The sequence below is a fragment of the Pseudoliparis swirei genome, chromosome 18 (assembly GCF_029220125.1).
Source record: "Pseudoliparis swirei isolate HS2019 ecotype Mariana Trench chromosome 18, NWPU_hadal_v1, whole genome shotgun sequence".
Taxonomy (NCBI): Eukaryota; Metazoa; Chordata; class Actinopteri; order Perciformes; family Liparidae; genus Pseudoliparis; species Pseudoliparis swirei.
The window spans coordinates 23,457,657-23,470,884 of NC_079405.1; the positions used below are offsets into that span (position 1 = coordinate 23,457,657).

General features: G+C 44.6%; 1 protein-coding gene across 1 annotated transcript in view; it reads left to right on the forward strand.

Annotated features, from left to right (window-relative positions):
* Positions 1-7,049: 7,049 nt before the first annotated feature.
* The window catches only part of LOC130208462 (band 4.1-like protein 1), a 70,800-nt gene continuing 64,621 nt past the window's right edge, over positions 7,050-13,228 (forward strand). Inside the window, exon 1 of the mRNA XM_056437614.1 lies at positions 7,050-7,181. The gene's annotated coding sequence lies outside the window, so the exon portion shown is untranslated. The remainder of the gene's footprint in view (positions 7,182-13,228) is intronic.

Genomic DNA, 13,228 nt, shown 5'->3' on the forward strand with positions numbered 1-13,228 from the left:
TTCATGCTCACTGGCAGACACAATAAGGCCTCTTTAGTCCACTGTGAGATGACGCGTGGCTTTTAATTTGAGATTATCTGATGCAACCTATTTGTCGGCAATGATCGTGCAGTGGGCGGAAACCTTTTTAAGACACGGTCACCGATGTAAACAAAGGCTGTTTCTTCTTTTCTGGAAAAAATACAGATGATAACAAAATCACAATTTCATTTTCAACTCCTCAAAATAAATTCTTATTTTTATCATTATTATATTTAAATAATAATGTTCTCCCATAATCAAGACATTGCAATTGTATATGACAGCACCATACAAGAAGACTGCCATCAATATAACACACCCAGCCTCGGATTGAACTGTTGGTTGTTGAGTTGCATTGTGGGTAATGCAGATTCCAGGTTTTGACAAAGAAGATGAACGTGTGGGGGGAAAGCAGAAGATATCTCCATTGTGAGCAGCGTTATAGGAGTGTGATGCTAACTTAGTGGAGTGATCTTTTAACAGACCAATAATGAACATAACACTAGAATGACGACACTGGTGGCTGAAAGTATTTTGGATAATAGAGAATGATGAATGGAGCTGAGACTTGTATGTAAATGACACTGCGAGGCCTTCATCATGAAAGGACTGGATTATAATTGGCTTTCAGATGATGAAATGCTTTTCCTCCCCCCAATTCAGTATGTCATAAAACACTCTGTGCCTGAACTATAACTCAAATGCGACAGCCACAAATAAACGTTCAATCTGAGAGTGAGTATGACATTTATTACCGACATTATTACCACTGAGTTCTTGATCGGAGTATGTCTCTGTGGGAGCAAACGCAGGAGAGCAGAAACACTCGAAGGACATGCAGGTCATTTGAACGTTTGTGGCGCAGAAATTCGGCCATACGTTTTTCTATTACTTGTGACGGTGTGTGTGTGTTTGTGTGTGTGTGTTTGTACACGTATTGGGGATGGAGCTACATTTGAGGGCCACTTATTTGATCCATTAGCCCCTCAGCACACCCAGGGTCGACAGTAGACAATCTGAACAGTTACTCGTGCATATAGACGGTTTCTCACTGTAAAGTGGAGGGCACAGTGAATTTTCTTTTCACTTATTTTTTCGGTGTCTCATGTTGCTGCCACCAGTGTCAGTACGGGCTGTTGTTCTTACTGTTATGATGACCACATGTGGGCAGGGGCCACCGGATTCAGGATTCCACGGCTGGTTTCCTGTGCAGCTGCGAAGGCGCCGTCAGCCATCATCGGACCTTCCCCGGGACGCATGCTTAGCGGAGCGTGACAGGCGGATTCCCCTCTGACCCCCGATGCTGCACAGATACGTGTCGGGCGAGGCCACAGAATAGAAATGCAGCAATCTTAGAACCCCAAAAAATAAATAGAGCGTCATCACATCTCAGTGTTGTCTGATAAAAGACGGAGAACTCCACCACTCCCAAAGTTTGACAAACCGTGCCAAGGTTAAGTGTTCATTTCCTCAACAATTACACTGAATTTCAAAATGTTCCCTTTCAAAAGGTCTTGAAGGTCGTTTTTGTATTATCTATGAAATACAAAGGATCTGCAGTGCGCTGTTGTCTTTCTTATCAGTCAAGGGCTTCCTTTGAAGGGCTAAAAGAAATCTAATTTGTTTTAACGCGATACCGTCAATCATTTTGTCAAAGTATGGGTGCCACCTTCTTCGGTCGGATACTTGAATCCCTTTGAGCCCGGACAAAAATAAAGGCAAATATTTCTCAACAATTTGTCAAAACTTGGACCCGTTAAATGACGTTTCGTCATTCACTTCCATCCGAGAAGGACTGCGCTTGAAACGTGACCTTTTGATGCTGGTGTTCTAGCCACAGCACTTTCCCCCCGCCGTGGGAAAGAGGTCATGTGGCGATGGAGCAAACGGAGAGAAGGAAATAGCCGCGTCCTGGCCAACAGATAGCGGACAAGGGAAGAGACCGCATGCTGCAGCTCTCCTCTGATTCTTTTCAAAAACAGTAAATCATTTGGACGGGGCCCACTTTATCATTTCACGCCACAGTTTGTCACATGGGGGCGGGGGGGGGGGGGCATTTGTAATTGATGTGACTCCCTTACATGAACATGTGGACGAAGCGCTTAATGGGAACAGCTCTTTAATGGGTATTGTGTAACTAAATCATTACCGTTCCAGTGGAGTTATTACACAGCAGATCTGATTTCATTCTCGGGAGGCATGGTGGCTCATAGGTGAACAGCAGGAAGGACCCAGATGTGATTCCTGATTCCTTGTGTGGACATGTGATGAAAAGCAAATACATTTCCCATCAAGGGGAAAGAAAAGGTCACCTCATGAGATGGCAGAATTTTGAAAGAGTATTCATTAAAAAAAAAATCGTATTAGATTTTTTTGTTTTATTTTATTAGATTATATTCTGGCTGCATCAAATAGTATCATAGAAAAGAAATGAAAGACTGAGGAGAGTTTTCTCTGACTTTCTCTGACTGCTTCAAAGGCAGGGAGTTGCCACCTTTATTTCTCCCATCCCTCTGGTTCACGATGCCAGTGAATTTGAATAGAACAACCTGGAGCTCAACGCTCTAAAGACAGTGGAGATGGTTGTGGATTTCAGGAGGAATGCAGCCCCACCCGCCCCGCTCATCCTGTGTGACTCCCCCGTCGACGCTGTGGAGTCCGTCCGCTTCCTGGGCTCCATCATCACCCAGGACCTCAAGTGGGAGCTGAACATCGGCTCCATCACCAAGAAGGCCCAGCAGAGGATGTTCTTCCTGAGGCAGCTGAGGAAATTCAACCTGCCAGGGAGAATGATGGTACAGTTCTACACGGCCATCATCTGCTCCTCCATCACCGCCTGGCACCCTGCAGCCACGGCCAAAGACAAGCGCAGGCTGCAGAGCATCATCCGCGGCCGAGAGGGTTATCGCTGCAATCTGCCTTCTCACTTCCAGGTCACTGAAGCGGGCCAGAAAGATTGTCGCTGACCCCTCCCCTGGACACTCCTGCCCTCGGGAGGAGGTCAGGCTCATCAATGGAACCCGGACTGATTCTTCCACCTTCTTCCTCTTCCTCCTCCTCCTCTCCCTCCTCCCACTCCTCCCTCCTCCTCTTCTTCCTCCTCCACTTTCTTTGCATGCACTTCACACCACACTTTTGATTGTTGTTTGTTTGTCATGTCCAAATGTTGAAAATTTCCTGATTCTGATTCTGATTAAACTGAACGATTGAATCGTGGAATATCTAACCGATCTAACGATGTGCAGCATGTCTATATTGACCAAAGTGTACATGTTAATGCTTAAAGAGGTACGTGGAATCGCAAAGTAAATTGTGTTTTTTCCCCATCTCAAATTCATTGATGTTTTTTCTTGTCACCGCACTTTCACAAGTCAAATGCCCTCCTTGCTAGCAAGCCCAACAACTGCTATCAAACTAAGCCAGTTATCTCCCGACAGTTTAAAGAAGGAACAATGTAAAAATTATTTTTAATCAACCAACTAGAGTCTATTTTGAAACTTATTTAGCTTTTAAGCCTGGGCTTAAAGGTTCTCTATATGACATTTAGAGCGTTGTTAGCGCCAGCTTTGTTAGCGCTCATTCGGAAGGAAATGTAGCGCCTACCCTCTGGTTCCTCTCTGGTTCCCCTTGGGTAAACACTGTTAGCTCTGTTGCCGTTACTTGCACCGTTAGCTACTAGCACCTTCAACAAGTCTACTAATGCTACCTACGTAGCCCACAGACTAAACCACTGACTGACTAGTCTTTACCTGTGCATTTTGAGTCCTAAACAAGTCATTATGCAGCCATATTTATCATGACTTTTGAAGATATAACAAAACATTTAAGCTAAAACTGATCAGGTCTTCTTTATTATGGTGTATGGTAGTTTCTGAATTTCTCAATCTCAACAAGATTGCAGCCAACCAATTTATAGTTGTGGCCTTATTTTTTAATGCTGGCTGGAGGATGTTATAGCTCTGCAATGGCTCACTTCAAACTCAAAATCTAAAGTGTACTACTGAAGTTTTAGTAACTAACTATATTTTATCCTATAACACAGCACCTGATACCATATAGAAAATGTATGTTTTTAACGCAACCCCTTGGCTACTCTTTCACATTGTCGGTCCTTTAAGGTTAATTTCAAGTTGAGACAGTATTTCTAGACACTCTTAAGTCAGACTGAAGACTTTCTATAGTGCCCATCACTGTGAGTGCGAGCATCTGTCTCTTTGTGTTTGTAATGTGGTGGACTAATTACTTGTGTGTTCCATACTTTCCACAAAATGCATGCTGAGATAGAAAACTGTGCTGGTGAAAAGGGAAGAAGATGCAAATTAAATAATTATGATGTCCTGTCTTATTTTTTTTTTTAAAACATAAGCTGCTGCTGCTGCATATCCCTGGAAAAAAACAACCTCGGCTTCACTCGGAGTATTTGATGTTTTCGAACAGCAACCTGCAGTCAACCGCAGACGCTGGCAGAATTCTAAAAGTCCGTCAGAAGAATCTGACATAGATTTTATATGAGAGGGTCTGTCAGCTCTGATTTTGGGGAGCACCGTCCCGAGCTGCCCTGGAGCTGTGCTATAGGAGATGGATTTATAAGATAGTTTATGTGTGACTATGCTATTTTTTTGGGTCGTTTCAGCTGTTTTAGCTGAGTGGGTGTTTGCCTGGAGACTTCAAAATAATATGGAAAATAAAGACTGGCTTTAAAGTAGTTAGAGTTGATTTTTCCATCCTCAATATAAACACGCTTAAATAAGAAGAGCTTCAAATCAATCGGTAAATACATTAATTTTTGTCAGCTCATAAATAGCATTGTGTATTGATCCATGCTGGCTTCAAGAAAATAAAAATCACAGCAAAGAACACAACCGGAACATAGCCGCAATAAAATACGCACAGCCTTTGCATCCTTGCTTGTATATTCTTGAGGCAGAGATGCTATTTATAACAGCGGTGTCAAACTGTTCGGCCCACGAAGAAAAAGAAAAAAAACCTTGCGGTATGCTTTCATGCTGAGATCTGAAATGTGGGATTTTCTCTCTTTCCTAAATGGCAGAGACACTTCCATGGCCTCCATAGACACGGTTTCATGAACAGCTCCGTTGGTGAAAGAGTATTAAAGGTCAGACCCTGGGGAAAAAAAATGCACAGATTGATGGACAAAAATGAAGGGAAAGGAAAAGCCTTTTACGCAGACAGACATGTGATGCAGATGCTTCAGAGCAAGAGGGCTTGCTTGAATGGGTTGGAGGAGTATGAAGATGATGTGAGTCATATACGATGGCTTTTCACAGACAAGAGGCCAGCTGAACCCTATGACTGTGCAGCTGTAATTGGGAGGCTTCTGCGTCATGGAAGCCAGTGAAAGTTAGACACCAAGACACTGTTTGCTTTACCTTCAATTTTCCACCCATCTTTGAGAGATTAAATCAACCTGCATAGTAATATCTGGTTCTACAACGGCTAAATGTTCAGAGCTTTTTTCAATGAAAATGAATGTCTGCTGCATGCTGGGGGAAACAGTGTCTGAATTGGTAAAGTAAAACAGTAAACTTTACATATAGATAATTTGTCACCCCAGTCATGTGGTCAGTGATATTGACATGGACATATCTTGCACTTGCTTTAGACACACATTTATGAATATGCAAAGCACAAAACGAAGATTGTGACGACCTTGACACAGAGACACCGAGATAGTTCAATAAGACACATTTCTGCTTGTGCGTCTTATCTTGTAGCAGAAAAGGGATAGCACATCTTTGTGGAATGACAACAACAACAACAACAACAACAACAACAGTATATGTGGTTCAGCTGCATCCGTTTTGATTCTTTTTTTTAATTTTTTTTATTTTATTTTGAAAGCTGTCCCTGTGACATATATGCAACGCTGAATCTATGGAGATGCCACGTGATATCTTGGTTTATTGGTACATTTATTTCCAGATGCATTTTCAGTGAGCACAAACCAGCTGACACACATTAAGCCTAGTGGCCCAGGACGGTTGCCCTTTGGTTGTTAATCCAACCATAATGGCACTAAACTAGACGAATAAAATGCTATTGTCTTACAGAAGGGTAATTACAGTGTTGTTAATATGCTTGTAGTGACTTTGTATGTTTTGTAAATGGGTCTTTGGGTGTATGTCTGCACGTAAGCTATCAGGCCGCGCGTTTGTCAGGGCCTGCCAGTGATTAATCAAATCAGCAACAGCAACCCCCTGATCAGTGATTTAATTACAGCAAACCCAGCGTGCCTTTCAAAATAAAACACTGCTCATTTACACAATGGGGGAAACTGATACCTCCCTAATACTGCTTTTCACGGGCGAGTTGTCATTATTTATTTATGTTGGTTGGCAACACGGAGCGCTCTCCTTTGTGCCTACACAGAAAAAGAAAGAAATCCTATCAACTGTGTATGCAAAGGTGAGGGAGTCGAGCCCCCCCTTCCGCGTACGTGTTTCTTACACCTCCGTGATGAAATCAAAATGGATTGTGACGACACCGCGAGAAATAACAGCCACGCTGATGCTGTTGTTAACATCATTTCATACCAAGCAAGACAGGGAAACGCCGAACAATGAACAATCCAAATACACTAAAATGGTGTTTAAGCCCCTGACATCAAATAGTAATAATAAATCCCTGACACGTGAATGCAGCTGAAACAACGTATCGTTACGTCATCTTTGTCGCCGTGTTTCCGCGTGTGTGTTGCGCTTGGAGTACTTGTTGTCAGAGCGGGACTTTTGTATGTATTTGTCATTTTTTATTTATATTATTTATATCTCGCGTCATTTGGCTTTACGCATTCCCCCCCCCCCTCCCCGAACACAGGCTGCGACGCGCGCGCGCGAGTGTGTCACTGCTCTCTCCCCTCCCTCCCTCCCTCCCTGCCTCCCTTCCCGCCCCCCTCACTGCATCTGACAGCGTCCCTCCTTCTTTCTCTCGTCCTCCTCCTCCTCCTCCACCTTCTCCTCCCTCTCCTTCTCTCATTAGGCTTTTTCGCCGGCTCAAAACACCGATACACTCCCTTCTCCCCCCCCCCTCCCCGTAACCGGACAATAAACACGGAGCGGCGACGGGAGCAGGATTGACCTCCGCCGGTGCGCGCCACCATCCATGGTCCTCCTTTGGATTTCTGTCTGTCTCACAGGAGGGTATGTTGGAATATTCATATCCCCTCCTCTCTCTCTCTTGCTAGTTTACTCAATGTCGTATTAAAGACCAGGCTTGGTTGTGTTTAACGATTTGTTGAATGCCGTCCCTTTTCTCTCTCTACCCTTCAATGCACAGCTGTATTCTCTCTCTTTTTTCAATGAAGAATTTTATTATAAAGCATTTATTTCAAGCTGCGGCTCTTCATTGTTGTTCCCACCGCGCATGGACTGGACTTTGCCCTCCTGCTCGCTGTCCCTCCTCCGCCGCGGGGTTGAATAACATTGTGGCAATGGAGCAGCAGAGGCAAGTTGCGCCGTTTTGTGCGCCTATACTGTCCCAGTCACTGTTGACAAACCAACCAGGCTTCTAGAACACCCCCCCCCCCCACACTCCAAGATCTGAACAGTCACGTGACGCTCTACACCGTATTTTCATTTTGAAAAAGAAAAAGTTGTGTGTCGTTTGTGCCTTATACGCCTCTCTGGACAAACTAGATTTGCTATATCGCCCTTAAAAAAAGTCTGTGTGTTTTCTCAACACACCCACCACTCATTACGCAACAACCACACTTGACAGATGCATGCGTGCAGTGCACACACACGCACACACACACACACGCACACACATAGTCAATGTTGCCATTGTCACGCCCTCTCTTACAATAAACGCGTAGTTTCGCATTTTTTGGGCTGCTTTTTTTATTTACTTCTCACGGTACGTACTCGAGGGGGCGTGATCCTTTTCGGCCCGAGAATACCGTGAAGACGTTGGGGCTGCGTGGGGTAAAGCAGAGCTCTGCTCTGTGTGTGTTTGTTGTGTGGCTGCATGCTGGGGCAGGTCCCCTCTCTGGAAATGGCTTCCAATTGTGGGACGAGGAATGCTTCCAGCAGTGATATGCAGGGGTCGGGGTTTACCTTCGGGCATGGACTCTAAGGTTGTACCCCCAAGCCCAAAACTGTATTTATATTGATTGCGTTGAGTCATTTCCACAGTTTGACGACCCTCAAGTCGAGTTGCAATCGCCAATCCCAATGCCAGCAAAGTTCTGCGATGTGTTAACCTCAAACGCTCTTCTGATCCACTCGTAATTTGTTAACGGTCCGGGCTGGACCCCAGGCTGGTCCGCAGCCCCTCCGCGCAGGTGGGCCCAGCCGCACCGCTGTCACGCTCCCCGTCCTCGCCGGCCTCGCCCCAGCATACCTGCTGTCAAGTGGCGTCCGTGTCACTCACATCGGACACCACCCCTTGCGCCTGCTGTGTCAGCCCTGCATGGTGACTCTGCCAGCCAGACTCCTCGCTGCCAGGGAGCCATTACCTCATCCCAGCGCCGGTTATCTCCATCTCGACAGTGGATTTGCGCTCACACAGAGCTCAGGCAAGTGAAGCCAACTGAAAAAAAGATGTGACTAGTGTGCACATGTTTGTGTTTGTGGGTGAGTTCAGATGCCCGAGGGATTTCGCGGCCCGGCATGCTCCCTACCACCATTTGCAATTCAAAACGAGCATGTATGAGGCATCCGCAGGGCGGAGGCAGCTCTCCTCCCCTCGGCGTCTCATCGGAGACAAGTCATTCCTCGCAAGTTTAACTCGGCCACAATCTTATCGACACCTCAGTGGGAAAACACATATCCGTTAAGTGTAGGAAATTGTATCGTAGAGGAAGAGGTGGCCATTTTACACGAGTCATGGTTTCTTTTGTTTATGCTATAGTGCTCCAGGAGAATGGTGTGCTGCATAATTCTTTTTGTGTGTGTGTGTGTGTGTGAGGGGGGGGGGGGGGTCACCCTGATGTTACCAACAATAATGCCAAGGCATAGAGCAGCAGGGTGTATGTGTGTGTGTGTCCTGTACTTGTCATTGCTTTTGTTCCAGCTGACTCTTTTTTATTTTTTGCCTGGTGAGCGCGTTGCGTCTCTGCCTGCTGAACACCAGTGACGAATCACACACACTCAGGCACACACACAGTCACACACATGGACGGATTATTTGACTCACCTGACCGGGGTCAGGCCCAGGGGCCCAAAGTGTCGGGGGACCCTCTTGAACTGGAAAAATGTCACTACAAGAAACACGTACCCACCGGGAAGAGACTCAAAAGGGAACACAAGGAAACATCCGACTTCAAGGAGACATAAAAAGAACACAGCAACTCCAAAGAGGTGCAAAACATACAGAGCAACTACAAAGAGACACATAAAGACCACAAAGAGACACAGAAATTATAATAAGAGACACATAAAGACTACAAAGAGACACAGAATGACTACAAAGAGACACAGAATGACTACTAAGAGGCACCTAAAGATTACAAAGAGACACATAAAGACCACAAAGAGACACAGAAATTATACCAAGAGACACATAAACTACAAAGAGACACATAATGACTACTAAGAGGCACCTAAAGATTACAAAGAGACACATAAAGACTACAAAGAGACACATAAATTATACTAAGAGACACATAAACTACAAAGAGACACATAAAGACTACAAAGAGACACATAAAGACTACAAAGAGACACATAAAGACTACAAAGAGACACATAAAGACTACAAAGAGACACAAAGCAACTACAAAGAGACATAACATGACTACAAAGAAACACATAATGACTACAAAGATACACAGCAACTACAAAGTAACACAGAATGACTACAAAGAGGCACATGAGGAATATATAACGAGACACATAATGATAACTAAGAGACACAAAGCAACTACAAAGATACACAGAATGATTATAAAGAGACTCAAAACCACTGCATGACAATTACAGACAAAGAAATAACAGTAAAAAAACTACAGTTACGAAATATTTCAGGAAAGTGACACAAAGGAACTACGACGAGACACAAACTGACTACAAACAGAGGCTAACAACTATTAAGTCAGTATCTCTTGCTATTTTTGTAGAAAGGTAGAGGGGGGGGGCTTTTACATGCCCCCCATTGTCTCATAATCCACTCATGGACACACACACACACACACACACACACACATGTGTTTTTACTTCTATACTGTGAGGTTCTTGTTTTTTGACAGGCATGCATTGCCTGGTTCCTAACCCTAACTGTATACAGAGGGTTATATCCTCACAACTAACATCTCACTACAACAACCCCCATTTCATACTATTTATATTTATGGTAATAACCATTTATCGTGTCATTGCCTCTATAGTGTTTACATTTTTATTTTAACAATGGCAGTCTGCATTATCCACATTTTGTTCCCAGACACGAGAGACTGGCAGTAAACATAGCGTGCATATTTTGGGCGTTTTGATTATGAGGTCAGATTTACTGTTCTACCCTCTTCCCACCGAAATTATATGGAAAAACTGTTAAAACTAGACGATAGACTCCTTTCCCATTGCCAGTAGACGAGTATACCTTTATAAATATTATGTCTTAATAGTATGTCTTATTATGTCTCTTTCAAACCATAGTTAGTGATTTTTGTAACAGTGGAAAGACTATCGTAGACAATTTTTATGAGATTTATTTAGTTGTTGTCGAGTTTGTATGAAGTGAAAAAAATGTATTGGAGTAAAATGAAGCCTCATCCGGACGCTGCACCCGCCACAGCACTTCCTGTCCGAACTTTTTTATGACTCAATCCCGAACATATCAAACGTTTCGCGGTCTTTAACGGGGTGTTATCAGTTATCCACAGTTATCCTCCCTCTGTCGAGGGCCCTCTTCACAAGCCTGATTGCAGCAATGCTTGATTGGGCTTTATATTCTATATTCTACTGTATATAGGGCGGGGGAGGATTCGATGCCTTCCTCAGATTGCATCATTCTGTCGACAGTCGGATATAAGAAGACAATAGAGACGCTTTGTTAGAGACGTTGTCATTCCAGGAGTTTTCTTTCATCATTCTCCTTTCCCACCTTCAGTCATGTAGCTCCACGCGGGATGATGGGAAGAATGACTTTGTCCTTCTGAAGGGGAGAGGCAGAGAGCTTTAGCCTGAGCAGCGGCAGCTCAGCTTCGCTCGCCTCAGCCTGATGATTACAGTGAGTCAGCAGATTCTCTACTCACCCCCCCCCCCTCCCCCATCCCCCCATTCCTTTGCATACCTACACTCATCTCCCTCGCTCCCCTTGACCGCCGCCTTCTTTGAACATAATCCCCTTTGCCTCTGAAGGATGAGACGAGACTCATCGTGTAGTTGTCGGGCTTTGATCTGTTGAAAATATATCATACACAATGCAATGCTGGTCTTCCTTTTTTTGGGGCAAAATTCATATCTCAGCCAAAGTTAATGAGGGAAAGAGAACAGTTGCCCCTTCTTTTCTTTATGGGACTGTTTATTCTGCTTTCTTGGTGGCGTGCCGCAGGAAATGCTTTTCTCCAGCTCCGTTGGCCCCATCTAACAAACCGAGCCAGCGGCCATTGTTGTCTTTTGGGCAACGTCGCGCACGGCAATCATTAATTGGAGCCTCTCGCATTCAACAGTTGTGCAGGACGGCTAATTCCGCTGTGGAGGCCGTTCATTTCCCCCGATGATTGGGGTGTGTGATTGCCTGGGCCGAGGTCCATCGCGATGCAAAGTATTTTAAAAAGCATGAAACGAGATCTAAAAACGGGATTAGGAAGGATTAGAGTAGCCGCCCCCCCCCCACACAAAAATAAGTACACATTTACAACAATGCCATGCTTGCAGCTGCTGAGGAAAATGCATAGTTAGTTTGCACAAATGTAATGCAACGTGATGAGGTGGTATACGGTTTGTCTCCCGAGGACGATGTTCCCGTGACAACTGGACTGTGATTAAGGAAAACTTCCGACTAACGAGAAATTTTACGCTGCTAATTAAAAGTTTTACATTTTTATTAGAATCTTTTTTTTTGCTGCCTCAAAGCACCTGAACGCGGACCGCTGCCGTCCGTCCAGAGTGTCGGGTGTGAAGAATGCGCTCGTGGAAGGGCCGTGTCGGCTCGGTCCGCTGCAGTGCTCCCGTGGAGGAGCAGATCACGGGGCTCTGCACACGTGGGCCCCTGTTGTGTGGCTCTTAAACCGGTCGGACAGGTCGGGAGGCAGATCCAGGCACAGTCCGCCACACTTTCGTGTGTGCTCACCCCTGCCGTACGTGTTTTGCAGTTCTCAGTAATAACCCGTGGACGTCTGCGCCGCACGTCCTGTGTGTGTGTGTGTTTTTGTGTTTGTTGTGTGGTTCATGCGCTTTGGTCTGTTGCACAGACTTGTCTGTTGGTGTGTTTGCAAACCGGTGTAAGTATCAACTGTGCTGCACACACACGTAGACAATCTAGCCTAGAGGACGTGGGAAAAACACACACGAGTTGTGTGTACACACTCCTTCCAATAGACTCCTTTTTATTATGAGTTTTCTGTATATGCAGTGTCTTTTGCCATATTGTTGACCGTCATTAGAGTTTAAAGAATCTTCTTTGTTTTTTTTGTGAGGCCTTGAGGAAAAGTAGGAATACAATTACAACATAACTGTAGATGTGGAGTTTTTGTAAAAACTCTGACACCCTCAGATAGCATCGAGACAATCGTTACACTCAGAATTGGCAAATTGGCACCTTTTAAAAGTGTGCCCAATTAGCGTTTAGCCGTTCCTGTTTGCACTTTACGAGTGGAAGTAAAGTCAACTGTCACTGGATTGTAACACTGTAGTAAGTAACAAGGAGTTTCCTTTAATGTTGAACAGGGATTTTTGGGGGGCTTTGTTTGTCGGATTGATTGTCTGTTCATCAGCAGGATAACAAAAAAAGTTGCCCAATTGTCATGCAATGCTGATACACACATATTGCGCTCTTCGAGTGTCTTTGATAACATGTTTTCGATGATTTCTGAGCGGAACTCTGGACTTTTGTCAGATATAATATAATATCCATGGGAGGTTTCAGTTATGCCTCCGGGAAGGAGTCTGACTTTTAATGTGTTCGCCGTGGGTTTTATTGACCTCCACGAAATGTTTGTCACAGCCACCGCTGCTGGACCCCCGACAGCTGACCATGTTGGCGAGCAGACGGACAAAACTATCATAACTAACTTCCTCTTGTTTTA